The sequence below is a fragment of the Phascolarctos cinereus genome, unplaced genomic scaffold, assembly GCF_003287225.1.
Source record: "Phascolarctos cinereus isolate Bilbo 61053 unplaced genomic scaffold, phaCin_HiC Scaffold_726;HRSCAF=1367, whole genome shotgun sequence".
Classification (NCBI taxonomy): Eukaryota; Metazoa; Chordata; class Mammalia; order Diprotodontia; family Phascolarctidae; genus Phascolarctos; species Phascolarctos cinereus.
In genome coordinates this window covers 306,582,015-306,609,647 of record NW_027556098.1, presented here as the reverse complement: position 1 = coordinate 306,609,647, position 27,633 = coordinate 306,582,015, and the positions used below count along the sequence as shown (strand labels likewise).

The window sequence follows — 27,633 nt, the reverse complement described above, 5'->3', positions numbered from 1 at the left end:
TTTTTGCTTATATGACCCTTCCTCAGAGAGACTGTTTCCTAAATGACACAACTCCACTTCCAACCAATTAAGCCAGCTGGTGACAGGAAGGAGGACATCTCCCTCAGGCCTTCTGACCACCCCCTCCCTGACACCAACATGGTCTCTGTTATTCAGTTCTTGAATAGGTGGTTAGTGTGTTGTAGTAACAGAGAGAAACACCTGACTTGGAGGGTAACTAGAATTCAGGTCCCAAGCCAGTGAGGTACAGAATACCCCAACAAGGGTTTATTTTCCAGGTTGACCTTGTCTTGAGTCCTACAAAAACTCTAGTTCAGCAATACCATGTGACAAATGGAACATAAAAAATACCATTTGAAGTCAGGCCCCAGTATAAGTTAGGGAAGAGTTTGGTAGATAGAACCATCCTTGGGGCTTTAGAGATATCCCTCAAACTTCTTTCTCTTCTCCTTGATAACTTGCTGTGGAAAAATAACTTGTGATTCCCTGTGAATTGATCTACAGCCTTCTTGGACTCATTCCTTTGGCTTCTACCACCTTATCAGAATATATTTGCCCCTCTATGTATAGTACATACTCTTATCGTTCCTTAAACTACCTCGTTTAAGCTTCAAAAGTGCTCTGTAATTGTACTGTTCTGAGATTTGTAGTTCATGATTTTATGACTGTCAGTCCTTGTCTGTCTTAACTGTCATCATTCCAGACTGAAGAGACCTCTTTGCTTCAGGGCTACACATAAGTCACAATTTGCTACCACCCCTTTGGCTATCTGACAACAGATAGTATTGAATTAGTTGAATAAATGAAGGAATAAATGAGTGATAATTTTTCTCACAGCATTTCCTCAACATTTCCTCTTTCCTTTCCCTGTAGTGGGAAAATCAGGGTGGCCAGTACTATCAGTGTCCTGTGGACCTGTGGCCTATGACTAAGTCCCTCTCAGAGTTCTGTGTACAGACTTTCATTTCTTAATGCTGAATTTAGATTCATAGTGGAGGACATAGAGGGCACACAGATAGCAGTTCTCTGGTCCTCATGCTAGTCAGATGAAGTCAGCCAGAGGCTAAACAGCCCCTGAAATTGGCCACTGGAGCTGGTCAACCTCAACTAGGTATGATTACATTATTGTATTATCGCTACATTAGTTTGTTGAAGTTTTATTACAATCGACATAGCAGTCTTAGGTCAATCAAGTTTTAGGCAATACACACATATAGGAAAGTGTATTCAGGAAAAGCAGGCAAGGAAGTCACATAAAAATGTGTTCATACAAATTGGGCCCCAACCCATGAGGGCTAAGAGCAAGATGTGAGCGGATGGGCTTTGAAGATTCAGATGGTTAAAGCTTTTTGGATCCAAGGCCTGGAGATCAGGGATCAGGATTAGACCTTGGCTTAAAGTGCATGGCATCTTTGGCTGTCTTGAGAAATGATAATTAACCCTAATCCATTCTGTTTCCCTAAGGACTTGGCACTATAAATATAGAAATCCTTGAAAACAAGGAGATACTATCTGAGTTGCATAAGATCCAGCCTTACCAGGGAGGGAAGAGATGGAATGATCTTTTCCAGTGACTTTATTTCCTCTTCTTAGGGAATATAAATTATTTCACATGGAGAAAAATAAGGCGTAGTCTGGCTTCCCAAGAACATACAAGATATTATCATTGTCCCTATTTTATAGATGAGGAAAATGAAAGTAAGAGAGGTGAAGTGACTTGCTTGGGATTACACAGTGTATGAGGTAGGATTTGAACATATACATATTGAAGGGTATCGCAAAAATCTTAGTGCAGTTTTGAGCTATTAAGTTATTAAGGCTTAAAATAGCACTAAGATTTTTGGGAATATACAAGATATTGAAACTGAGGTTGAGATGATTTAGGTAACTTGCCTGAGGACACACAACTGATGAGTGTCTGGGGTGGGATTTGAACCCAAGATTTATTTTCAGTTCAATACTTTAGCCACTATGATATACTGTTCCTCAATATTTTCAAAGGGTAAAAACAGTTTATGTGAAGCCCAAGTTGTAGTGAGCAGACTTAAGTGTGATAAGAGCTTCCTCCCACCCACTCCTCCTCAGCCTCCAAATAAAAGCACTTAGCTTTATTCCTTTTTTTTTTCTAGGGGTAGAAGTTAGTGAGGGAATAGAGGATTTCATTTAGGTATCTATTATATTATATGGCCTGAGCCAAGTCATTGTAAAATGTGGACCTGAATGATAAATGTATTTATTAACTATAGAAGAGGGAATTTTTTTGTGGTGAGGGACAATTCTCATCCAGCCATACACATAGGAGAATTAGACGGATTGTTTTCCTTATTGGTCGAATCAGATTCATGGATATTCAGTTTATAATAATACCTCTTTTATATTCTTCATTCAAGAGATGTTGCAATGTGCTATCCAGAATAGGAACTAAGAAAATAGAATTTTGAGATTTGGATTTCTATAACAGCGGACAGCAAGGTGAAAAAACAAAACAAAACATGAGTAGCGTGTGTTCTTTAGTTTACAAAGTAACTGCTGAGTGCAAGTCGGTAAATGTAGGAAACCAAAGAAGGAAATGGGCCAGATTCAATCTGAGTTGAATTGTCCTTCCTCTCTTTACTTAACTCTACCTTGTAGCTAGGTAGCACAGTGACTAGAGTGCTAGAATTGGAGGAAGGAGACTTCCGTTCAAATGCTGCCTCAGACATATACTTAGCTAGATAAGCCTGGCCAAGTCATTTAACACCTCTCAGCCTTAATTTCCTTATCTGTAAAATCGGTATAATAATAGCTTCTACCTCATAGAGCTAATCTGATGATTAAAAGAAATAATGTAGTTTAAGTACAATTATTATTTATTGACCAGCATCCCTAAATCCTTGGTCCCATTTACATCTATCTCAATACTTTTGTTACCGGCCCATTCTTAAGTCTCCAGTCTATTACAGGTTCCTCAGGCTCTTCTGGCTTTACCAGGAAGAAAGACTGCCCTACTCCACCAACTTTTCTTTCCCTTTAATCATTTTCAACAGAGGATGGATTTGTCTAAAGGGCTTTGATAACTGTTAAAGTAAATGAAAACTACAGAATTAAACTCAATTTAAGAAAATTCAAGTCAAGAAAACTATAGAATTAAACTCAGTTTAAGAAACATTTTTTAAACATCTACCCTGTAGAAAGCACTTTCCTGGAGTTGGGGATACAAAAGCAAAACTGAAATTATCTTTGTCACAGTGGATAGAACCCTGGGCCTGGAGTCAGGAAAATTTGAGTTCAAATCCTGCCTCAGACACTTACTAGTTGTGTGACTCTGGGAAAGCCACTTGGCCTAAGTCTGTCTCAGTTTCCTCAGATGTAAAATGGGGGTAAGCTTATAGTCTTTTGGGGAGAGGGAGATGTAGCATATACAAAAACAAGAAAATACAAAGTAGTTTCAAGAAGAAGAGGGTGCTGGGGTTTTAGGAAAGGCTTCAAGTGAGAGACAGCCTCTAAGCTCTGTTTCATATAAGAGGTCACTTCTAAGCTGCGCTTTGAAGGTAGTAGCTAAGGTGGACATGAGGAGATACTGCTTTCTAGCCACAGGGGACCACTATAGCAAAGGACTGGAGATGAAACATGCAATGTCATATATGGGGGATAATTATCAGGACACTTTGACTAGAACAGAGAGTGAATGAAGGCAAAGAATATGAAATAAGACTGAAAAGATAGGTAGGAGCCAGACTGTGAAGGGTTTTAATACAAGACTGAGGATTTTGTATTTATACCAGAGGCAAGGAAGAACCACTGAAGATTTTTGAGTAGGGCAGTGAAATGGTCAGCTCTGTGCTTTAAGAATATTAATTTGAAGCTATTGAGAAGATGGATTGGAAAGGGAAAAGACTGGAGGCAGGGGAAATAATTCAAGAAGCTACTGAAAAAGTCCAGATGGGAAGTGATAAGCCTCTAAACTAATGGGCTGGATGAATGTAGAGAAGGAATAGAGATGGAAGATGTCAAGGGAAGATCAACAGTTCTTTCCTGCTGATTGATTAGAGGGACGAATTCAGGTTGGAAGGGACCTTTGTGGTACACAATGGTAGTTGAACCTAATCTAATCCATATGTGAAAAAGAATCCCGACTAGAATATAACCGATGAGCTGTTATCCAGCCTCTCCCTGAAGATCTTCTGGGAGAAGAAACTTACTACCTCTGGAGGAGAACAAGTGATGACAAATTTTCTGAATAAATAATAGTTAAATAACAGAGCATCAGTCAATCAGGTAACATTCATTAAATGCCTACTATGTATTAGATACTGCACTAAGTGGTGAGGTTACAAATTCAAAATAAAACCATCCTTACCCTCAAGGAGTTTATATTCTATGGGGGGGGTCTTTGATATGTACAGAAGTCAGTAGCAGTATATCTCTGCCCATAATAAATATGAAATGATTGGTGGGAATTACTAACAATTCAGTGAGGCAGGAAAAGGCTTCTTGAAGGAAATGTCATGTGAGCTGATCTTTGAAGGAATTTTATTGGGAGGCCCTGGCATTTCTATCCTAAAATAGCCCTCATTTAGCCATAGGGACTAGTAACTGGCCCTACTCCCATCCACCTAGCAACTGGGCCTTTCCATGCCCCACTCTACCATCCAGATATGCTAGAATTATCTATTACACATCAGATATTTTAAATCCAAGGGTATGATTTTTTGAGGGGAGTGGGTTTCAGTCACTTTCTCTTATCACTCCAGAGGGAGGTACTTCTGCCCCATAGTTGGGAAAACTGGCTTATTTACCCCTCCCCATTAGATGCATATTATACAAAAGATAATCAGAAATAGTGACTAAACATATTTATCAGAACAAGAAAGTAAGATAGTAATTGGAGAAGCCATACAGTTTAGTTTAGGCAACAAAATATGTAAGACTTAGAGGGCTCTGTGAGTAAGGAGTATTTTGGGGGTCCCAGCTTTCCCCCACATGCCTATGGCTCCAAAAGACCTCCCATTCGTCATCCAAAATTTGTGCCTCTCTCTTTTGCCCCATCTCTCTCTTTTTTCTCCTTTTCTCTCTCAGAAATCTCACAAGAATCATGTGTCACATTTCTTGTACATACACAAGTGATACAGGGCTATCCTTCAGGGAACTATCAACTTCACTAGATGGGGCTACCCATAGACATATACTTTCCACTAGAAGTAAAGTAAGAAATATTTCTTCACAGGTGCCTCTTAGGAGAACAGAGGAGATAAAACCACAGCTTTCCCAGGAGCCAAGAACATTGCCAACTTAGGTTGCTTTGGATTGCTTGCTTTGAGCAATAAATCTTCTCCTATTTCTTGCTTTAAGATAGAGTTTTACCTGAGGAAGACAGAAGTAGATTCCCTGCTGTTGGAGGATAGTAGGGGAAGTAGTGGTGGTTAGGGAAGATCTGTCATGTGGAAAACAATGGTACTTGAAGACTGTGAGTACATGAGGAAGGGAGAGGATCCCAAACCAAGTATTTATAAACCTAGAGGAGACCTGCTGCTACAACTAAGGCTAATGCTGTACTGATGGACATGCTTCTCTTTCTTCACCAGGAAAAAATGTTTAATTTTTTAAAAATGGGGGTAGGAAACAATTCCTTTCTCTCACTCCTTTAGTGAAGCTAAGATACAAATAAGATAATGAGAAAAGGGGAAAGAAAGAGAGAGCTAGAGGAGAGGCAGAAAGGAGGGAAGGACAAAGAGGGGAAAAGGAGAGATAATAATAACAGCTAATATTCATAAAGCACTTTCAATTCAATTAGACTGATATTTGTTTAAGTACCTGGTGTGTAATGTCTGCAAACTTTAACTGTAGGTGTTATTAATGTCCTACTTTTGTCCAAGGACCAATGAGTTGATACATTATTGGAGGAAATGGACTCCACCTATAGGATGTTAGTCCTAGAAATGAAAGCAAAAGACATTAAAAAATTCATTTAAATGGGAGGATTTTTTTTTTTTTGCCTCAGAGAGGCAAATAAATGGGTTAGCAGATTGGTTTTTATCATGAGCCTATAGGCTACAAGAAATAGCTTTTCATGGAACAATTGGCCATCTTGCCTTGAAGTGCTCATGAGAAGTGTTAGCAGCCAGACAGACATAAAGATAATTGCAGTTTATGCAATAACAATGGATACTGAGGATAAAAAAGCAAAGAAATTCTAGGAAGAGCTTGACAAGATCCTCCAAACTAAGTAAAGTGTATCTTCATACTCAGTTTCTTTGTTGTGAAGGTGGGCACAGGCAAAACCTGTCTGGATCAAGAGATGAAAGTGCCAAAGAGTTGAAGACTATTCAGAGACTCCACACTTATGAATATTTTCTTTGTGAGTCACTTAAGATCGGCTATGTTCATGTTTTCAGTTCATCAACTGGTTAGACTAGAGGTCAACATCAATATGGCACTGGAGAAAAATGAAAATGAAGACACAGCATATGATTACAGCAGCTCCACCCTATATCTGTTTAAACAACTTCTTGGCTCTGAAAAATAGTAGATAGTGAAAAGACACTGTACCACCATTTCTTAAAGAAGGCTAATTAGTTGGTACTATGCCCAAAGAGCTATAAAAATGTGCATACCCTTTGACCCAGAAATAGCACTTCTTGGGCTGTATCCCAAAGAGATCATACAAATGGGAAAAGGACCCATATGTACAAAAATATTTATAGCAGCTCTTTTTGTAATGGCAAAGAATTGGAAATTGAGAGGATGCCCATAAATTGGGGAATGGCTGAGCAAGTTGTGGTATATGAATGTAATGGAATACTATTGTGCTATAAGAAATGATAAGCAGGCAGACTTCAGAAAAACCCGGAAAGACTTATATGGTCAGATTCTGAGTGAAGTGAGCAGAACCAGGAGAACATTGTACACGATAACACCAACTTTGCACGGTGACTAATATTGATAGACTTAACCCTTTTCAGCAATTCAAGGATCTAAGACATCTCCAAAAGACTTACAGTGGAAATGCTATCCACATCCAAAGAAAGAACTATGGAGTTTGAATGCAGATTGAAGTACACTATTTGCTAAGTTTTTTCTTCTGTTGTGTTTTGTTTCCTCTTTCTGGTGGTTACTCCTATTGGTTCTAATTCTTACTTACAACATCACTAATGTGAAAATATGTTTAATAGGAATATATATATATATAGCCTCTACCAGATTGTGCACCATCTTGGGGAGGGAGGTGGAGAGAGAGGGAGAGAAAATTTTAAAACTCAAAAGCTTATGGAAGTGATTATTGATAAATCAAAATAAATAATTTTTTTTAAAGAAGTCTAATTAGTACCAAACAACTGCTGCACTGAGGAGGCTGAAGGAGTCCTAAAAATGCCCCAGCTGGCAAACACTTGGCAGCTGGGTGGTGCAGTGGATAGAGTATTGGACCTGGAGTCAGGGGGACCTAAGTTCAAATCCTGCCACAGACACTTATTAGTTGTATGTCTCCAGGCAAGTCACTTAAGTCTGCATCAGTTTCCTCAATGTAAAATGGGGATGCCAATAATAGCACCTATCTACCAGGGTTTTTTGGGGGATAAAATGGGATAATATTTATAAAGTACTTAGCATACTGTCTGGCACATAGTAAATACTTAATAAATTCCTTCCTTCTTTCATTTCTTCCTTCTCTCCCTCCTTCCCTTCCCTCCACCCGTCCTTTTATCTCTGTCTCCCTCTTTCTCTTCCTTCCTGTCCTTCCTCCCTCCCTTCTCCATTCTTTTCCTCTTTCCTTCTCTCCTTCCTTCCTCCCTCCTATCTCCCTTCTCTCTTTTCTTCCTTCCTTCCTTCCTTCTTCCTTCCTTCCTTTCTTCCTTCCTTCCTTCCTTTCTTCCTTCCTTCCTTCCTTCCTTCCTTCCTTCCTTCCTTCCTTCCTTCCTTCCTTCCTTCCTTCCTTCCTTCCTTCCTTCCTTCCTTCCTTCCTTTCTTTCTTTCTTTCTTCCTTTATTTCTTCCTTTTCTTTCTCCCTTCCTTCCTCCTTCCTTCCTTCCTTTTTCCTCCTTCACAAATTGAGAGACATGACAGCCAAAGGCAACATGAATTTAGAGTAAAAGCTCATTTCTAAAAATTACAGAGAAGGATGACAGAAAATTATAACCAGTATGCCTAACAAGCCAGTGAAAAGCAATTGAGGTAAAAAAATATTCCGAAGAGAGCTTGGCATGAGATCCAGCTTTGCCAGCATACTCCAAGAGCTTTTGAAATTAGAAGGAAAGCAACAAAGAGACATGAAATGGGATAGATCTGCTGGCATTTATAGGATCCTGGAATTTTGTGCTGGGGTGTGTGTGTGTGTGTGTGTGTGTGTGTGTGGATGCAATGGAATGTGTACTAAATTTGTAATCAGAGAAACTGGGTTCAAATTCTAGCTCTACTACTTACTGCCTCTGATGATCCTGGGCAAGTCACTCAACTCTCTGGGCCTCAGTTTCCACATCTGTAAAATGAAGGAAGAAGTAAAACGCATTTATAGAGAATCTACTATGTGCCAAGTGCTTTTTAAAAAAAAACATGTTATCTCTTTTTAAAAAATTTATTTACTTTTTTGGTTGGGCAATGGGGTCAAGTGCCTTGCCCAGGGTCCCACAGCTAGTAAGTGTTATGTGTCTGAGGTTGGATTTGAACACAGGTCCCCCTGAAGCCAGGGCTGGTGCTCTATCCACCCAAGTACTTTTTAAAAAACAAATATTACCTCATTTTATCCTCACAGTAACCCTCAGAGGAAGGTACTCATATTATCCCCATTTAACAGATGAGGAAACTGAGGGAAACAGAGGTTAAGTGACTTACCCAGGGTCACACAGCTAGCAAATATCTGAGACCAGATTTGAACTCAGTTTTTCTGTCTCCAGGCCCAATACTCAGTCCAATGTGGCACCAGTTTGCCTTTAGGGGGTTGGATTAGATGACCAATTCTAACTCTGTGATGATCCTATAGCTGGAACCAACCTTAGATGTCACTCTATTCAATTCCCTCACTTTTCAGAAGAGGAAACTGAAGTCTGCAAAGCTTTTTGCTGACTTACTGGCATCACACTAATAGTAAGCAAGAAAGCTGGGATTCAAGTCCCAATCCCAGGGCTCCTTTCACCAAGCCATGCTTCCTTTCACATTTCTCTAGTGATTTATTCTCATCAGCAACAACAATGAAGCTACCTTGTTTATACTCCACCACTACATCAGTACCTGAGGTGAGGAAATAGTAAGTTGAAGAAGAGTCAGGAAGAGTGATTGTCTCTGGGCAAATAAAATAGGATCAACAGCTAGCAGAGACCTCAGAGGTCATCTAGCCCAACTTGACAGGTAAGGAAACTGAGGCTTAAATGACTTGCACAGGGTCACACAAGCAGTATTTTTCAGAGATAAGATTTCCACCCTGGCATTTGGACCCAGGAGCCAGGGTTCTTTCCCCTTAACTATGCTGCCTACATGCAGAAAAAAAATCTTTGCTGGAGGTAACTCTGTTCCAAGGTAGCAAGAGGTGAATGCTCAAGATGTATTGAAGAGGAGGACGCTTCCAAAAGAATGAAAAAGATAACAGACATTATTACTACCCCAAAAAAAAGTGACTGAGAAGACACCAGCGATTACTAACCAATATGCCTCCTCTCACATCTCCCAAACGTTATTAGAAGAAAAGCCTGTGTGGGCATCAGAAGCATCCTTGATGACTGGAGTACGAGAACAGACTATCCGATACATCGTCAGAGGCAGTCACCATAGAAGATTTTCTGCTTCATTGGTTTCTTTGTCACAAAGGAGGGTTTAATCTGGACAGGGGAGATGTTGAAATGACTGTGATGTGAAGACAAAAGACATCAATTTTTTTTAAGAGCGTATCCTTGATGAAAGGAATAGGCAGGCTTTTAGAGCCAATTTTCTACAGCATCTTCAGAGTTACACAGTTGACTGAAAGTCATATGAGGTTCTGCTATGTTTATTGTTTGTTGATTACCAAAAAAAAGTATTTTCCTCAGTAAAGCAAAATGCAGCCTTAGAAAGATTCTTCTCAGACAAGGCGTCTCTCATGCATGTGTTCAGGTTCAGAAGAGATTCCATAGCAGATGCAACCACAGAAATAACTTTGCTCAGCGATCTGCTGTGTCTCCATATCAAGTGAGGCAGAAAGCAAGGAGGCATGTTCCTCACAGGCTCTGCCATTATCACGGAAGATGAAATGCACAAAGGCCAAATGGAGAAGATGGTTGTCCACTGATGATGAAGTTCTCTGGATGTTCTCATCTCAAGATGATTGCAATGAGCCTCAAAGCACCACAGGGTCTTCTTAATGAGACACCCCGCCCCCCCCCCAATCCCTTGAAAGATAATGGCTTAGCCATTTATAGAGGAAAAACAATGGATGAAGACCGGGTCTATGCAATAACTACCATTTATATGGTTTGCAAAGCATTTTACATAAATTGACTCATTTGATCCTCACAACAATACTATGAGGTAGTATTATTTTTTAAAAAATTTAAATATTATCAAATGAGATAATATTTGTAAAGTGCTTAGCACAGTATCTGGCACATAATAAATGCTTGTTCCCTTCCCCATTTTCCAGATGAGTTAATTGAGGCCAAAGAGATTAAGTGACTTGTCCAGGGTTGTACAGCTAAGCACATGTCTGAGGCAAGATTTAAACACAGGTTTTCTTGACTCTAAATCTGACACTCTTCTCTGTGCCACTTAGCTGCCCTCCTGCTACATGCTCTATATTACAGATTATTGAAATTCATTTGAAAGGTAAATGAGTTAGTCCATCAGTAAACATATCTTGGACAGAGACTGCAACAAGATAACCAATCAATAAATCAACAATAATTTATTAAGCACCTACTATGTGTTAGGCACTATGCTAGGTGATGGAGATACAATGATAAAAAAAATAGGAAAAGAAGTAATCAAGGAGCTTACCTTCCATCAGGACAATGAACCTGGGCCCAAGTGTAATAGAAAGAGATCAGGTGGGTCATATTGTGGAAATTATTTAGCATTTTCAATGATCTCAAGCTGCTCAGTACAGAAAAGGTTAATCTCTTCAGTGCCATATTTTCCTCTGGTCCTCCCTCCCCACCTCTTTGGTGTCATGGTACAGTCCCTGGATCCAGAGGGAAGGTAATCAATCCTCGAAACTCAGTTTCATTCTCACCTCCTTTCTAGCCTGAGGATCACATGTCAATCAAATGTAAAATCTGTATTGAAAAGAACACCAGCTTATTTCAGAGTCATAACTTGGGCACTTTTAATGACTGGTCAGTCAGGAATGCTGCCAGTCTTCCTTATTTCTTACATAAAAACGGACTGTGGAATCGCTCATTAAAGTTGCTAATTAAATAATGTGTGTTTTTGCCATTTTGACTACCAGGATTTTCTAATTTGGAAGGTATTAGAGGGCATGTTTGCTATGCTCTAGCCATATGAGACGATTTGCTCTTCCATGATCTTGTTAGAAGGCAGCTAGGTCGCCATGGGGGATAGAACCTTGGAGTCAAGAAGATCTGACAATTTGCCACGGATGAAATTCTCTTTCATGTGTGAGTTGGATTAGATAATCTCTGAGGTCTTTTCCCACTCTGAGGTTGTGAATCTGTGGTCTCACCCTTCCCCTCTAAGCTGGAAGTTCTCCCTTCCTTCTTTAGCAAGGGTCATGGAGTCTGCCAACCTCACCCCCATCATAGACCAATCCTCACTCTAATACTTGACTCATTCCCATTTTTAAACTTATCATCTTGCGATCTAGGGTAATCTATGGGTATGTTTGTACATTTTCTCATTAATACAAATTCAATGTAACAATCAACCATACTCCAAACTATAAATCCCCATTTAATCAAATATTATTTAATATGCCAGAGAAACCTATTTTCCCAATAGTAGTTTCTCAAAGCTATAAAGTCCATGAATCTTCTAAAATTAAATAACTATTAAAGTTAATAAATATGCAATTTATGAACACTAAATCAGTAACAAAGACAAATACTAATTTGCCCTATTTCAGCAGTGAGAATTGTCATGGAAGCAACAAACATGAGCTTGAACCAACTTTGGGAGATAGTGGAGAAAACAAGGGCCTGGTGTGCTATGGTCCATGGGGTCTTGAAGAGTTGGACATGACTGAATGGCTGAACAACAAAAAGCTGTCAGAATGATCATAGCCAGAGGCACCTCAGGTTCTCAGTGTAAAAGCAGATGATTTCACTTCTGAAAACACAGTTCTATGCTATTTAATTTACTTAGCATAACAAAGTCTCTTTACAAGAATCCTCTCCATGCTCTTTGCAAGATAACGGTTCATAAAGAAAGAAGATATCTTCATTTTCTTTCTGTCTTCTTCATATTTTAATCTCATAGATCGTCATTGACAGAGTTAAACTCACATATTCTCTCCCTTATTACATAGTAAGAAATATCTCATAGAAAGACAGTTATAACTGCAACTCTCTTCATTACCCTCTTTCTTAAAAAGATAGTAGCAGTTTCATTAGAGCTTAATCAGTCTCCATCAGAAAGGTCTTATGATTTTAATATTTCAACTACTTTATGCAATAGAAAAATAAAATGATTCTGAAAGTAGAAAAAAGATAGTAATAACTTCTATAGTGCTTTTGGAACAAGGGTTACATTTCATAGTACTTTGGCCTTTTTGGTACTCACTGCTCCAGTAGGTATCAAAGCTATTTGTTTACATGCCTTTATTAGACTGTAAGCTCCTTGCGAGCAGAACTGATAGTAAATTCATCATGGTATCACCATTGCCTAATGCAGTGCCTTGAACATTACATGTACTTACTATATAATTGTTGAACTGAATTGAATTTCATGCCAAGTCTGGCTCATCCTATGCGCTTAATAATATTCTAATTCATGTTGTAGTTATTTGTGCAATCGGGTCTTAGTTTTCATCTTTATATCCCCAGCACCTAGCTAAAATGTTAAATGTCATCTCTTAAAGGGTAGAGATGGGACCAGATTCAGCAAACATTTGAGTAGATGCTTCATAAATGTTTGTTGAATTGAATTAAATATTTGTTGAATCCAGTCCCACCTCTACCTTTGATAGCTGCCATTTAACATTTTAGCTATTAATATTTTGGTAACTAACCCCTTGCAACATCCCTGACAAATGGTCATCTAAGCTTAGCTTCAAGGTTCCCAATGACAGAGAACTCACTATTTCCTGAAGTAAGCCATGCAATGTTTGGTCAGCCCTAAATGTTAGGAAGTATATTTTTCATGAGTCAAAATTTTCATCCATATAACTTCATTCATTCATTCATTCATTCAATGAATTCTGAACATTTGCCAGGTACTGCAGGGGAATACAAAATGGTGCAAGGAGCTGATAATATAGTGAATGCAAGACCAGGGAAGGAAGGAAAAAATGAGAGAAGGTAGCCACCATGGCTAGGGGAGGATGAACTTTGATTCTAGGTTGGAATGCCACTGAGTTTGATCAAATGGGATAATAATTGTAAAAGCATTTAATAAACATGTTCTTTTCCTCTCCACCACCACCCTAATGAAATCAAGCAATAGATAAAAGCTCTTGATTTGTCATTACCTCTACTTTCAGATTCCTTCTTGTTTGGTTTACAAAGACCTCTTCAACGGGGGAGAGCTTGGAACAGGCACATTGAGGGAGGGCCATATGTTCTTTAAATCTAGGCATCTGGGGCCAATGAAAGAAGATGAGAAGAGGGGGAGAGACATTGAGGAGTTCAGGTGGAGTTGGCCCACAGACTGCAAAACTGGTTGTAGGACAGTAAATGAGGTCTGGGAAACTGCCCAGCTTTATTACCCTCCTTCAGAGTAGCAACATCTCCCTGCTGATCACCTGTTCTTAGAACAGCTGCCCTGTTTATTTAATTGATGCCTAATATCCTGAATGAGAAGGAAAATAAGGACAAGGGAGAAAAAAGCAATTAGTCCAACTATAACTTTTGGATATAAAAGAAATCATGAGCCTGGTAGTTCAGCAGTTAATGGGATTGGTGCCAGCCTACCTTTCCAGCTTTATGTCATTATTCCCTTTCATTCCCTTTCTGCTTTAGTCAAAGTGGGCAGCTCCCTGCCCTGTCAAACCCACCCCACACTCCACAGTCTCCATGGTTTTGATCAGGCTGTGCCCTCTGCCTAGAGTGACTTCCCTCCGCCTCTTTACTGAATTCCTACCCATCTTTTAGTGCCCCACTCAAATGCCGTCCCTTCCATGAAATCTTGACTGACTCTTCATGAACCAACAACCTGCCACCTCAGGCTTTTCATAACACTTTGTTTGGTAACTTGCTAATGCATTTATGATGCAATCTGATGTGTTACAGCTATCTGTGTTGATGTCTTATCTACCCACTAGACTGTAAATAGCATGAGGGCAGAGAATATTGCCCTTTTTATTTCTACTAGTGCTTGGCATACAGCTCTCCACATATGAAGTACTTAATTGATATTTGTTGAATGAATGAATGAATGAATGAAGCAAAAAGTACAAAGAGAGGGAAGCCCATCTTTGGGGCTAGTTGGTCACCTAAAATGCAAGGGAAGTAGCTGCAGATGAGGCCAGTAGGGGGCCCAGATACCTGGAAATGACTGACAATCACAGACTTAGGCCCCATGAAGGCAATGGACTAGGGCATGGTCTACCTAGCCACAGGGGAGCCTAACTGTTGCCACAAACATACTTAGAAAAGGAAAGGAGTCATCAGCTAGACCTCACAACAACTGAGGCCAATTTAGGCTATTTACTTGGGCTATGGAGATTTAGATCTAGTTCTCACAGGGCTCAGACTAGTTATTCTCTTCCAGACCCCCATCCCCTGGTGCCCACCTCTCCCTCTGTTGGCTCTACATTCTGTGCTTGGACTCTGTCTTTCACAGGAACGGTGGTGACCACTCTCCCCTGAAGTTATATTTCCTGGCTCTACCCAATGGCTCATCTTTTCCTTCCTCACTAAGGCTCGAGGCTCTCTGATGTAAATAGCCTGACCCTGAAGCCACAGAGGGAAGGCTGGTAGGGACTATTCCTTCTCTGCAGCACTCAGAAGCAAAGTGGTGTGAAAGCCTGAGGACTGAGGTGAACCCAACCAGATTCGCTTGCTGGCTGGACCAGTTGAGCCAAACAGAGCAGGAGCTCAGGGTGATAAGAGAATGCATTAAGAAGAAAGGAATAGAAAGTCTTGGGAGACTAGCAGGGATTTTAAATTCAAAATAAATGGCAAAGGCAAAATAATGTGCAGATTAATCTTGCTCCCTCTTTATTGACTGACTGATTGTTCCAATAGTGAGGCACTTTTTGTAATAGGGCTGCGCTGCTGATCAAAGGGAGTCACAATCCCAGGATCCCCAGCAATATCTTTATCTGCGTGGGCCCTCAGAGACAAGACTAAGGAAACACATTTCCTACTGAGAAGGGATGGGGGGAAAAGGGAGAGAGAAGGAGGGAGAGATGTGGGAGGGGAGGGAGGAGAGAGAAAAAAAGAGGGGGGAGGGCAGAGATGGGGAGGGAAGAGGAGGGAGGGAGAAAGGGAAAGAAAGAGGGAGATAAGAAGGAAGAGAGGAGGGTAGAAAGGAGAAGAGGAGGAGAGAGAGAGGAAGAAGGAAAGAGGGAGGAAGAGAATTGCTAGGGGCTTTGAACCAATAGACACATTCAAAGCTCATACCCATCACCCAGAGTGGTTCAGTTCATGGATCAGTCCGAGGTCTCAGGCCCCCTGAATTTCCAGAGCTCTCTGCCTGCTCTCCCATTTCTCACTCTTTTCTTAGTGGAGCAGCATTAGGTACCAGAGCATTTCCATCCTTACTGTCTAGTTGTGAATGTTGAGGAGGGGGAAGGGGATAAAGCAGGAAGGGGGAATAGAAGGGAAAGGAAGGAGCACAAGCATAAATGACCTGCTCCCAAGCAAGTATTCTTAGCAGTAAACCAGAGAAATCTCAGAGATAGGAAAGGTGGACCACACAGAACACAGGGAAACAGGATTAGGGAGGCCTCCAGAAGGCAGACGCTCAGCAACAACCTTGGCAGCTCTTTGGTCTGGAAAAGGAGCAGGGGAGCGAGCTCTCTTGGGATGGTCTGAGCTCTAGCCTTTGGGAACCTGTTGAAGCTCAGTAAAGGCCTGAGAAGCTATGGGAGTCTTGGCTAGCAGCCTTATGTACTTAAAAGAAACTCACAGACATCCCAGATCCCTGAGGTTTCAACAGACCCAGAGCCATGCCCACCAGCATACATTTGCCTTTGTCTCCTCCCTGTTGCATGTTTTGTCTTACTGCAGCCCTGCCCCTCAATACACACACATACACTTGTTCCAACAGCCCACTGCCCAGGTTAGATCTGCATGGTCACTCAGATTAGCCATTTACTAAACCATTAGCAAGTGCTGGCTGTTTTTTTTTTCAATCTAGAAAACAACCCAGGTAGATTACTGATGAATTGGTGGTGCTGTATAGACATGGCCTCAGAGACTCATGAAAACCTAATGGTAAGGACATAAACAAGAAGACTAAAAATAGAGTGAAGGTATAATATATTTCCTTTAGACCTGCTGTCTGGTTTCTTTTAGAATGGACACCTATCTCTTCAAAGCCCTGAATAGATATCTGCTAATCTACCTTATCTTCTCTCTTTTTTTTTTCTTTCTGTACACATATAATAATGGGCAGCTAGGTGGTACAGTGGATCAAACACAGGGCCAGAAGTCAGGAAGACTCATCTTTCTGATCAAATCTGGCCTCAGACACTTCCTACCTGTGTGACCCTGGGCAAGTCACTTAACTCTGTTTGCCTCAGTTTCCTCATCTGTAAAATGAGCAGGAGAAGGAGATGGCAAACCACTCTAATATCTTTGCCAAGAAAATCCCAAATGGGGTCAGAAAGAGCTAGACACTCCAGACACTCCCCCTTACCCTGCCTTCATCCCTGCTACCAGCCCCCACCCCCACCCCACTCTGTTCACTATGGCACCACTTAGCAGCTACTAAAGGAATTACATTCCTCTAAGGAATAAGGATTAGTCCAAGATGGCTTCTACATGCGTTCTCATCATATCTTTACAAGGTGATATTATCATCCCCATTTTACCTATGAGAAAATTAAGGATGAGAAAGACTGACTTAGCCAGTGTCACTCAATCTAGTCACACATTTGAGGACAGATTTTAATTCAAGCCACCTGACTTCAGGTCATATACTCTATCCATTGTGCCAGTAGTATCAGGCTCAAATAACAATGTGAGCCCCCTAATCTGTATATAAAGATCCCTGCAGGTACATATGTGTTCAAGGAAAGAGGGTAAGAGGCAGAAAAGGAAGGAGAGTCTGCAGCTGGACATTCCAACAACTGAGGCTAATTTGGACTCTTTTCTTGGGTTATGGGGACATGGATCTAGTTATCATAGGGTTCAGGTGGTCATTCTCTTCCAGACTGCCCATTAATAAAACAAATATTATATCACATTTTTAAAATTTATTTTGTTAAACACTTATCACTTACATTTTTATCTGGTTTAGGTACATTCAGGAGTATTGTGGGCTGGGTATTTGACACTAATGCCCCATGCCATATAGTGCTTTAAGATTTACAAAGTATTTTCCTGACCACAACCCTGTGATGTTGGCTGTGTAATATTATTTTTTTTTTGAGGCAATTGGGATTAAGTGACTTGTGCAGGGTCACACAGCTAGTAAATATCTGAGGTTGGATTTGAACTCAGGTCCTCCTGACTGCAGGGCTGGTGCTCTATCCACTGTACCACTTCCATGCCCTGGCCATGTAACAGTTTTGACTCATTTTATAGATAATAGAACTAAGGCTCAAAGAGGTTCATAAGCTCATTAATTTTGAACTGGAAGGACCTTAGAGGTCATCTAGTCATCCTCCTTTTACAGGAGAGGAAACTGAGACATGAGGAGATAAAGTTATTTGGCCAATGACTCACAGGATGTGATAGAGCCAGGATTTGAACCCAGGACTTCTGACTAAATCCAATTCTTTTTCCACCATATATCATTGCATGAGGTGATCTGCGTATGATCTCACAACTAGTAAGTAGAAGGGCAAAGATTCAAATCCAAGTGTCTTCCCAATTCTGCCGTATCTCTCTGCCACAACAGTACTCACATATGAAATATGCATATTTCAACATTCCAAGATTTTATCTGAGTTTGAGTACTCTTTCTACCAGTGTGCATTGCAGCTCTTCTGCCTGAGCAGACAATTTTATGAGGTAATTTGGCAATGAAATAAAATAAGATAAAATAAAATAAAATAAAATGTACCTGGTAATCATGTCTCTTGATAAATTTCTGTGCAGGTGAGGCCTCAGAAAACACAGTCCTTTTCTGGGTCATGAAACCTTCCCTGCTAAGTAGAACCAACCAGTGCCTTCACTCTTGATTGGCATAGTCTTCAAGTATCCAAGTTCACTTCAATCCAAGAAGAAGCATAGAACCATACCAGGGTTAGGACAACTAGTCCCTTCTCCAGGGTGCTGAGCCTTTATCAGTTCCTAATCCCAGTATCCTATGAATAATATTTTGCCAGGGCCCACCTTTCCCTCAGATGTAAACCTTAGTAGCACTTGGGCATTTCTCTGGGAGGGAATCCCTCTCACAGGGCAACTATTCTTGTGATTGGACTGTCACCCATGCCAGCATTACCCCCTTCTCTCTCTTTCTCTCTCTCTCTCTCTCTCTCTCTCTCTCTCTCTCTCTCTCTCTCTCTCTCTCTCTCTCTCTCTCTCTCTCTCTCTCTCTCTCTCTCTCATACCAGGTGTAGGAGTCCTGATTTTGTGCTAGGTGCAAGGAGTCTTGGTTATAGCTCTGAATTAGACTAGGACTTTAGTGGAGGCCACACATGCATGTTGTATCACACACAATTATGTGTAGTCTGAAATCAGAAGATCTGGGTTTAATACCCAACCCTGCCACTTACTAGCTGTGTGACCCTGGGCAAGTCATTTAACATCCCTATGACTCTGTGTGTGTATATACACATATATACATATATACATACACATGCATCCATGTATGCAATTTTGTTTCTTAGTTGTTTCAGTGAAGGCTGACTCTTCATGACCCTATCTGGGGTTTTCTTGGCAAGGATACTAGAGTGGTTTGCCATTTCCTTCTCTAGTTCATTTTATAGATGAGAAACTGAGACAAACAGGATAAAGTGACTTGCCCAGGGTCACAAGCTAGTAAGTGTCTGAGGTCAGATTTGAACTCAGGAAGAGGACTCTTTCTGATGTTAGGCCTGGCACTCTATCCACTACACCACCTAGCTGCCCATATATGAAATAGTGGTAATAATAATATTTGTGCTTTCTACCTGACAGAATTGTTCTTTGGGAAGCTTTTCATAGATTGTAAAGTACTACAGAAATTGGTTACTACTGCTGTTGGGGTACTTGTGGTAGGAATAATGATGATGTGAATGATGTGTTTAACCACCAGGAGGCAGTGATAGGTGTTCACCTGAACTTGTTTAGCAAAAAGAATGATGCAGGTCCTGGGTAAGTGCAGTGATCACCGTGTTAGCTTATGTATTAGCTTGTGGGAATGCCGAGTTAGCACCATGCTCCCCATGGCTCTCAGTGAGTAGCAACCTATTCTGAAGCTCTGTTTCTCTCTAGGAGCCATCACTGACCCAATGTCAGGGACTGGTGATTTTGTCCAATCAGATATCATTTCTGAACCACCTGTTTGTCCCACAATCTGTATAGATTGTAGTTTTGTCCAATTGGAAATCAATTCTGAGCCCTTATTCATCTCCTGAAACTTGCTATGTCTCAGAGACCCCAAGACATGAGATTGGCACAATGGAGTTGGCTTTTCACAGAAGTAAACATACTTGGATACTGAATATAGTTGTTCTTTTTTTAAATTTATTTTTATTTTTTTATTTTTTTTGCAAGGCAATGGAGTTAAGTGACTTGCCAAGAGTCACACAGCTAGTAAGTGTTATGTATCTGAGGCCAGATTTGAACTCAGGTCCTCCTGAATCCAGGGCTGGTGCTCTATCCACTGGGCTACCTACCTGCCCCCATATCATTGTTTTTACTCAGCATAGAATCAATAAGTACATGACAACAAGAAAACAGTGTATAATAAACATCTGCCAACCAGCTGCAAGCCTACCACTCTCTTAGTTCCCAGAAGTTCCTCCTAGACTTTACAGAAGATACTTTAGACCCAGAAGTTCTGGGAATATGTTGTTCAAGTCCTCCTTTGAACAGGCAAAGGTATATGAAAAGCACAGTTTCCATGGGAGAGGTCACTGCCCTATCCAGCAGGCTGGCTGTCAGATGAAGATAAAGAAACTTGGATGGCATTTGGGATGTGGTACAAACTGGAAGTCATGATAATCGGTTGTCAGGACTATGCAAGGAAACCCAAATTCTTCTGGCCACAGCTAGCCCATCGTGGAGCACAGTGAATTGACTAGATAGTGACCCAAGTAAAGAAAAGCTTACCAGTACTATCTCTGCGCACCCCCACGTGATTGTACAGCTGGTGTGTTCCTTCTTCTCTCATTAATCAGCCCCAAAGTCTTCCTCTACGCATTGGGGGTGAATGGAGGAAGGGGCATTATATATGTATCTAGCATAGAATATTCTGGTGTGGTAGCAAATTAAAGTCACTTATTAAGTGCCTACTGTCTGCCAGGCACAGCTGCTAGGTGTTGAAGATACAAAGACAAAACCAAAAGAGTCTTTGCCCTCAAGGAGCTTATATTCTATTGAAACTGAAACAAAGTTTATCTAGTGCTGGCCCTACTGCTAATTAGCTGTGACTTTTGGCAAGGAAGGAAGAAAACAGACATTTATTAAGTGCTACTATGTGTCAGTTCTGTAGAATGAACTGGAAAAGGAAATGGCAAACCACTCCAGTATCTTTGCCCAGAAAACTCCAAAAGGGGTCGCAGAGTCAGACACAACTGAAAACAATTAAACAATAATAAAAAGGCAGCTAGATGGTGCAGCGGACAAATGAGCTGGAAAAGAAAATGGCAAACCACTCCAGTATCTTTGCTGAGAAAACCCCAAAAGGGGTTACAGAGTCAGAATTGAAAATGACTGAATGACAATAAAAAGGCAGCTGGATGGTACAGTGGATAAAGTGTTGAATCTGGGAAAGAAGACCTGAGTTCAAATCTAGCCTCAGACACTTATTAGCTGTGTGACCCTGGGCAAGTCATTTAACTTTGTTTGACTCAGTTTCCTCATCTGTAAAATGAGATGGAAAAGAAAATGGCAAACCACTCCAGTATCTTGGCCAAGAAAATCCCAAATGGGGTCTTCATCATTGCATTGGACACAACTGAAAATGACTGAACCACAATTGTGTTGGGTACTGTTCTAAGTGCTTTATACCTATTATCTCGTTTCATCCTCACAACAATCCTAAAAATTAGGCACCAATATTATTCCCACTTTACAGTTGAGGAAACTGAGGCAGATACAGGCTTGTCCAGATAAGTGGCTTGTCCAGAGTCACACAGCTATTAAGTGGCTGAGGCAGGATTTGGAACTCAGGTCTTCCTGATTCCAGGCCCAGGGTTCTATCTACCGTGCCATCTAAATGCCTTAGGCAAGTTACTAGACCTCTTTGTTCCTGTTTCTTCATCAACAAAATAAAGGAGTTGTACTAGTTAATATTTAGGGCTCTTTCCAGATCTAAAATCATATAATTATTTATATATGTAAGTATATATACATATTCATAAGTATATATATGTATATATGCATATATACATATACACGTACACACAAAAATATCTATGTGCATATATGCATACATATGTGAAAAGGATTTGTCCAAGTTGATGAAGAATATTAGTGACAATGGAGCTCATTAATTGCCACATGTGTACCCACGTACTATGTATCTATAAATCATAAAAGACTACTGTTAGAAGTTATTTAGTCCTCTGAGACATTGCCTACAGAAGTTGTTTTCTCTAATTGCTCATCTTGGGAGCAGGGGGAGGAAGATAAGAGGAGACACAATAGACAAATTGACTTTGTCTCCTTAACCTCACCTGGGCAAGCCTGCTTCCTGTTGCTCTGGATCTGGGTTGGAAGCAGGCATTTCATGGCATCCCACCTAGCCCTGCTGCCCTGATCTGGCTACCTGATGCCTGACAGCAACTCCCTGCCCCCCAGCCCTAGCCCTGGGGGCAGAAGGCTGTGATTAGGCTGCAGCTTCCCCCAGAGGTACAGTAATTGGGCCTGAGCCCTAATGAGCTGGACAGAGGTGGCTTAGCTCATCAGCTGCTTCGAACAGCTACCCAGAAAATGACCCAGATCCTCACAAAGCAGCCAGGTTATCATGGGGGGGAGAGAGAGAGAGAGACAGAAAGAAAGAGAGAGAGAGAGAGAGAGAGAGAGAGAGAGAGAGAGAGAGAGAGAGAGAGAGAGAGAGAGAGAGAGAGAGAGAGACAGACAGAGACAGAGACAGAGACACAGAGAGAGAAACAGGTACCACTTGGAAATCCCATCATATCCTAATTAGAGATTTCTGAGAGCTGAGCTCACCTGTGCAGGCAGGTTACACTGGCCAAGTAAAAGCCTCACATGGGGAAGGCACTTCAGTCATAGGAGATATTGCCCTGTGTTTCTTTTATACCCTTTTCCACTGGACGTAAAGAAGCCTGGTTTTGGGGGTGGGGGCTCTACTCACATCTATATTTCTTATATGAAATTCAATTGGGATACCCTGGCTTCTCAGGAAGTTTGTGTTTAGACCAAGGCGAAATGATCAGTCGCTGAGGGGAGGGGGGAAGAAAGGAGGGTGTTAGGGGAGGAGGTCGTAGAATCACAGAATCAAATACTCTGCAGTTGTAAGGGACCCTAGACAACTTCCAGTCCAACCTCCCCCCCACCCCAATTTATATGTGAGGATACTGAAGCCTGTAGAGGTGAAGTGACTTATCCAAGGTGACAGTGTAGATGGTAAGTAGCAGAGCCAGGATCCGAACCTGGGTCTTCTGGCTCCAAATCTAATGCTCTTTCCTCTCTGCCACATAGATTCATAAAATTTGAGGTTGTTACAGCTAGAAGAGAACTTCAGGATTATCTAGTTTAATGTCCTCATTTTAGAGATGAGGAAACCAAGTCCAAGAGAGATGGTGTGATTTACCTAATGTCTTTTTCTGTCCCTCTGTCTTTCTCTGTCACTACCTGTTTCTCTTCTCTGTATCCATCTGTTTCTGTCTGTCTCTGTCTCTTTGTCTCTCTCTGTCTCCCTGTCTCTGTCTCCTTGTTTCCATCTCCCTCTGTCTCCCTGTCTGTCTCTGTCTGTCTGTCTCTGTCTGTCTGTCTCTCTCTCTCTCTCTCTCTCTCTCTCTCTCTCTCTCTCTCACACACACACACACACACACACACACACACACACACACACACACACACACACACACACACACACGAACCAGATCTTCTGATTGCAAATCCATCATTCCTTCTGTGACACCATGCTGTCTCTCCAGTTACAGACCCCCAATTGGAAGAATTATCATAACATTTTATTATACCTTTGCTCACTGCACCGAATGTTCAGAACCCCAACTTTAAATGGTGATGCTAATAACTGTGCTAAGATCTCTGAGGTTAGGGCTGACTAGACTTCCTAATGTCAACCCATAGAATTCCTTATTTTCAAATAAGATTGACCTCCTTATAGCCCAATGGCTAAGGTACAAGGGAATTCCTCATGTTTTTACAGGTCTCAGGTTGTGCTAGAAGGTCACAGTCACTCTAGGCATGGTTCCCATGGTGGTGACATGGGCCTCCCTGGCACAGCAGGGAAAGAAGAAGTATGATTTTGGGGGTGGGGGGAAAGAGATTACACAAGGAAGCCACTTAGTTCAGTCATTCTCTGCAAAAGCAAAAGGAATATGTGAGCTGGGAAAGCAACTTTCTTTTGCACTTTCCCCTCAGAGATCAGGGACTGTGGGAGTCCTTCAGCTCCATTCCTGTGTCCTGGGAGGCTGAGTGCCTAGAATGGTGACTTGGTAATGATCTCACTTCTGCTCTTATCTCAAGCCAAGAATCTCTATTGCAAATAATCTCAAAATCATTGTTTCATGAGTTGGCAGATCCCTAACTAAACTGTAAGATCTGCTTTCTTTGTTACCCCTCCCCCTACCAACCTCTAGTCCATAATACAAGATCATTTGTTAAGTAGATAGAACTGGGAAAAAAAAATTTCCAAATCTTGAGTGGTCAGAATTTTGGTACTGAAAAGACCTTAGAAATTATCTAGAGACTGTTGAAATCATTTAGGTAGGTAGTCATTGTTGGACCAATGACATCAAGAGGGTGATGTTTTGACTTGCAAGTGAATTGGCTCTAAGTGAGGCAGAACTGTGCAAAGTCATCAGTCATTGGAGTCTAGTGGCAAGATATAGAGGTCAAGATGACTGGTGATGACCCTGATGTAGTGGGAGACCCTGGCCTTTTTAAGTTAAGGTCTTTCCCAGATCTCAATTTGTCTGAGGCAACACCCATTCAGTAATTAAAAGGTAGGTAAGAATTGAGACAAAAGATGGCCTAGTTTGCCTTCACAAAAGAATCAGTCTGGGAGTGAAAGACCTTCCGAGCTTCTGGCCAGAACAGAAATAATTGCTATTTACACTCACTCTGAGCCATCAAAACCCAAACAATGAGCAAGTGAGGCTTGGGCTGGGGCTCATTATTGGCCAATCAGTGAAGGCCAGAGTGATTTGGGTTTAAAGGCATAGCCAAGTAGCTCCATTTGAATCCCAGTGGGCTTTATCAAAGCCTGGTTTTCCAGAGCTATATTTCAATAAATCATAAGTGAAAACTACAGGAGAAAAAAGAGTTAATTGCCCCAGTTTTTTTTTTTTAAAAACCCAATGATGGAACAAATAAGTAGGGAAGAAAAAAATCTAGCCCCCAAATCCCAAGATACCTTGTGAAGTATAAGCAATCAAAATTTAGATTCCTTTATGGCATGGTGGATAGCATAATGGACTTGAAGGCAGGAAAATCTGAGTTCAAACCTTTCCTCAGATGCTTACTGGCTATGTGACCCTGAACACATTATTTTATCTCTGTTATTCACACTTTTCTCATCTGTAAAGTAGTAATAGCACCTATCTCACAGAGTTGTGAGGATGAAAAGAAATAACACACAAAGCACTTTGAAGTGCTTATATAAACTTTAAAGTGATGTATAAATGTTAGCTGTTATTATTATCTAATCCAACTTCTTCAATTTACAAAAGAAGAAACTGAGACCCAGAGAAGTAGAAGGACTTGTCCATGGTCATGGAGTTGCAAGCATGACTCTAATATAGTTCTTCTGACTTTAAGCTCCACGCTCTGTCCAGCAGACCACAGTGCCTCACCTCACCTCACTCTACTATTTTCAAAAGGCCCCTCATGTTCTAGTATGTTCTCAAGCCCAGCAAGGATTCTGAGCACTCAGTTTTGGGGAAGCTTTTTCAACTCTATCCACTTAAAAATGTTTATTGATTTTGTTCTGTGAGCTAGAGGTTGGCAGAGGGAAGGCTAACAAAGAAAACATATAAGAGAGTCCCTGCCTTGGAGGATCTTAAAGTCTAGTTAGGGATCTGTCAACTCATGAAATAATGAGACAAAAAGACATTATATAGCAAAGTGCTAAGTAGTATAGCACATATATGCATTTTCTTATTATATTTCAGAGAAGGAAAAGTTCACTGTGAGATGGAGTAGTTCAGGGAAGGCTGCATGATGGAAGTGTTTTCAAAGTTTTAAAGTTGTATCTAAAGACTGTTAATTAGTGAGAATCCTGGGCCTTACTTTTCTCATCTGTAAAATGAAAAGACTTGACAGGGTGAGCTCTTCAATTTTGTGATTCTGTACAGTGTAGTAGAAAGTACACTAATGTATGTTTTCTCAAACTTGGGTTTGAATCTGAATTCTTCTACTTCTGTATGACTTGAGACAATAATATCTTATTTGATCCTCACAATAACCCTGGGAAGTATTAACTATTACACCCATGTTACATCTGAGAAAAATGAAGAAAGACAGAGATTAAGTGACTTACCCAGAGTCATATAGTTAGTATCTGAATCCAGATTTGAACTCACATCTTCCTAACTTGAAGTCCAGTACTTGAATTCACTGTACCACTTAGCTTCCTTTAGACAAATCCCTTCACCTCTCTAGGCCTCAGACCACTTATCATCCAGTGTGTTAGATATTCTTTCAAGCTCTGTGTCATCTACAAACTTGCTAAATTTATGTATGTCTTTAGCCAAGTTAGTGATACTCAGCGGAAAACAGCAGCACCAAAGACAGAGAATCCTGAAGGGCACTACTGTAGCCAACTCTCTCTAATTTGAAGGAATGGGATCTTTGCTGTGGGTCATTGTAGGTTGTCTTATCTCCCTAGATTGTAACCTCCATGAGGATAGGGATCATGTTTTGTGTAAACTTTGTATCTTCTCCAAAATCTTCACAGTCCTCAGCAGCACAGAAGGTGCTTTATAAATATTTATTGAAAATGATATGTTGAACTAAGTGGTTAGGGGCTTCTGCTGCAGCACTTTCTTGCTTTTGTGTTTGCTTTGGGAAAAAAAAAATCACTTCCATAGTAGAATTTGAGGTAGAGGGAGGAGGGACAGTGGGAGAAGCCTCTAAGTTTTTTCTTGCAACTTTCCCAGCTCCTGGACAGGTCAAGTTGCTTTCAATCATCTGGAATTCATCTTCCAAATGAAAAGTGGAGTCTGCTGCCTCCTGCTCCCCAGCTTGGCTCTGGAAAGCAGTAAGCCCCAAAGCCATGAATAACTATTATGAGAATGAAATATGTAGCTTGTCCTACATGGCGTAAGCGGCTGACAGACAACAGGCAACTGGTGATGGAAACTGAGATGCAGCATATGGGAGAGGGATTGCTATGAAGGAGTCACAGGCTGGCTGCAAGTGAGGCAGAATTGTCCCTTTATCCTCATTGTTCTCTTGCTGAGCAAAGAAGAGATGTGGGAGCTGGCTGTTCCAGGAAAACAGCAGTGACTTTCTGGCCTGCAGAAAACGCAGAATGTTTGCCTTCTCAATCTATGCTGAATTCTTACCTGACTGTGCCTTTTCTCTTTCTTCTGACTTTGCCCCAGTGCCTTCCCCTGTTCTGCCCAAATAGTCTTCTGTAAAATATGGAAAAATAAATCCATCCAAGTCCAATTGCAATCAGAAACCCTTCTTTCCTCCTCTTGCTCTTTCTTTCTTCCTGATCTACTAGGGTCACCTTTTAGGGTAAATATCTGTCCCTCCAGCTGTCAGGTGCCCTCCAGGCAATGTCCTAACTACTTTGTATGCACAACTGGAGTTTGAGAAATGAGGAAAGGAAGAATATTAGGATGTTTGATAGATAAAGGGGGGGGAGGCCCTGAAATGTTCTCTAGTCTCCTCAGCTCCCCAATTTAGCTAATTCATATATTATCAGCACTACTGTAAATGGCTTCTTAACTGGTCTCACTCCTTCCAGTCTCTCCACTTTCCAATGCATCTTCTACACTGTTGCCAAAATAATTCTAGGATCATGTTTGTTTGTTTTTAAGTCAGAAGGTCCCTTAGAGATCATCTTCTCTTACCCTCTCATTTTATACATGAAGAA

The 27,633-nt window shown here is 41.0% G+C and overlaps 1 protein-coding gene and 1 long non-coding RNA gene across 3 annotated transcripts in view; one reads left to right on the top strand and one right to left on the bottom strand.

Annotated features, from left to right (window-relative positions):
• The window catches only part of DRD2 (dopamine receptor D2), a 101,534-nt gene that overhangs the window by 8,339 nt on the left and 65,562 nt on the right, over positions 1-27,633 (top strand). The window lies entirely within an intron of this gene.
• Positions 1-27,633, bottom strand: part of LOC144458203 (uncharacterized) — a 98,661-nt gene that overhangs the window by 6,649 nt on the left and 64,379 nt on the right. Inside the window, exons 1-3 of one of the 2 annotated variants that reach the window (XR_013487769.1) lie at positions 9,611-10,287; positions 8,398-8,452; positions 5,794-5,912 (exon numbers count right to left, since the gene is read on the bottom strand). This is a non-coding gene — a long non-coding RNA (uncharacterized LOC144458203). Of the gene's footprint in view, positions 1-5,793; positions 5,913-8,397; positions 8,453-9,610; positions 10,288-27,633 lie in introns of those variants that run through there. The other variant, XR_013487770.1, reaches the window with a different exon arrangement.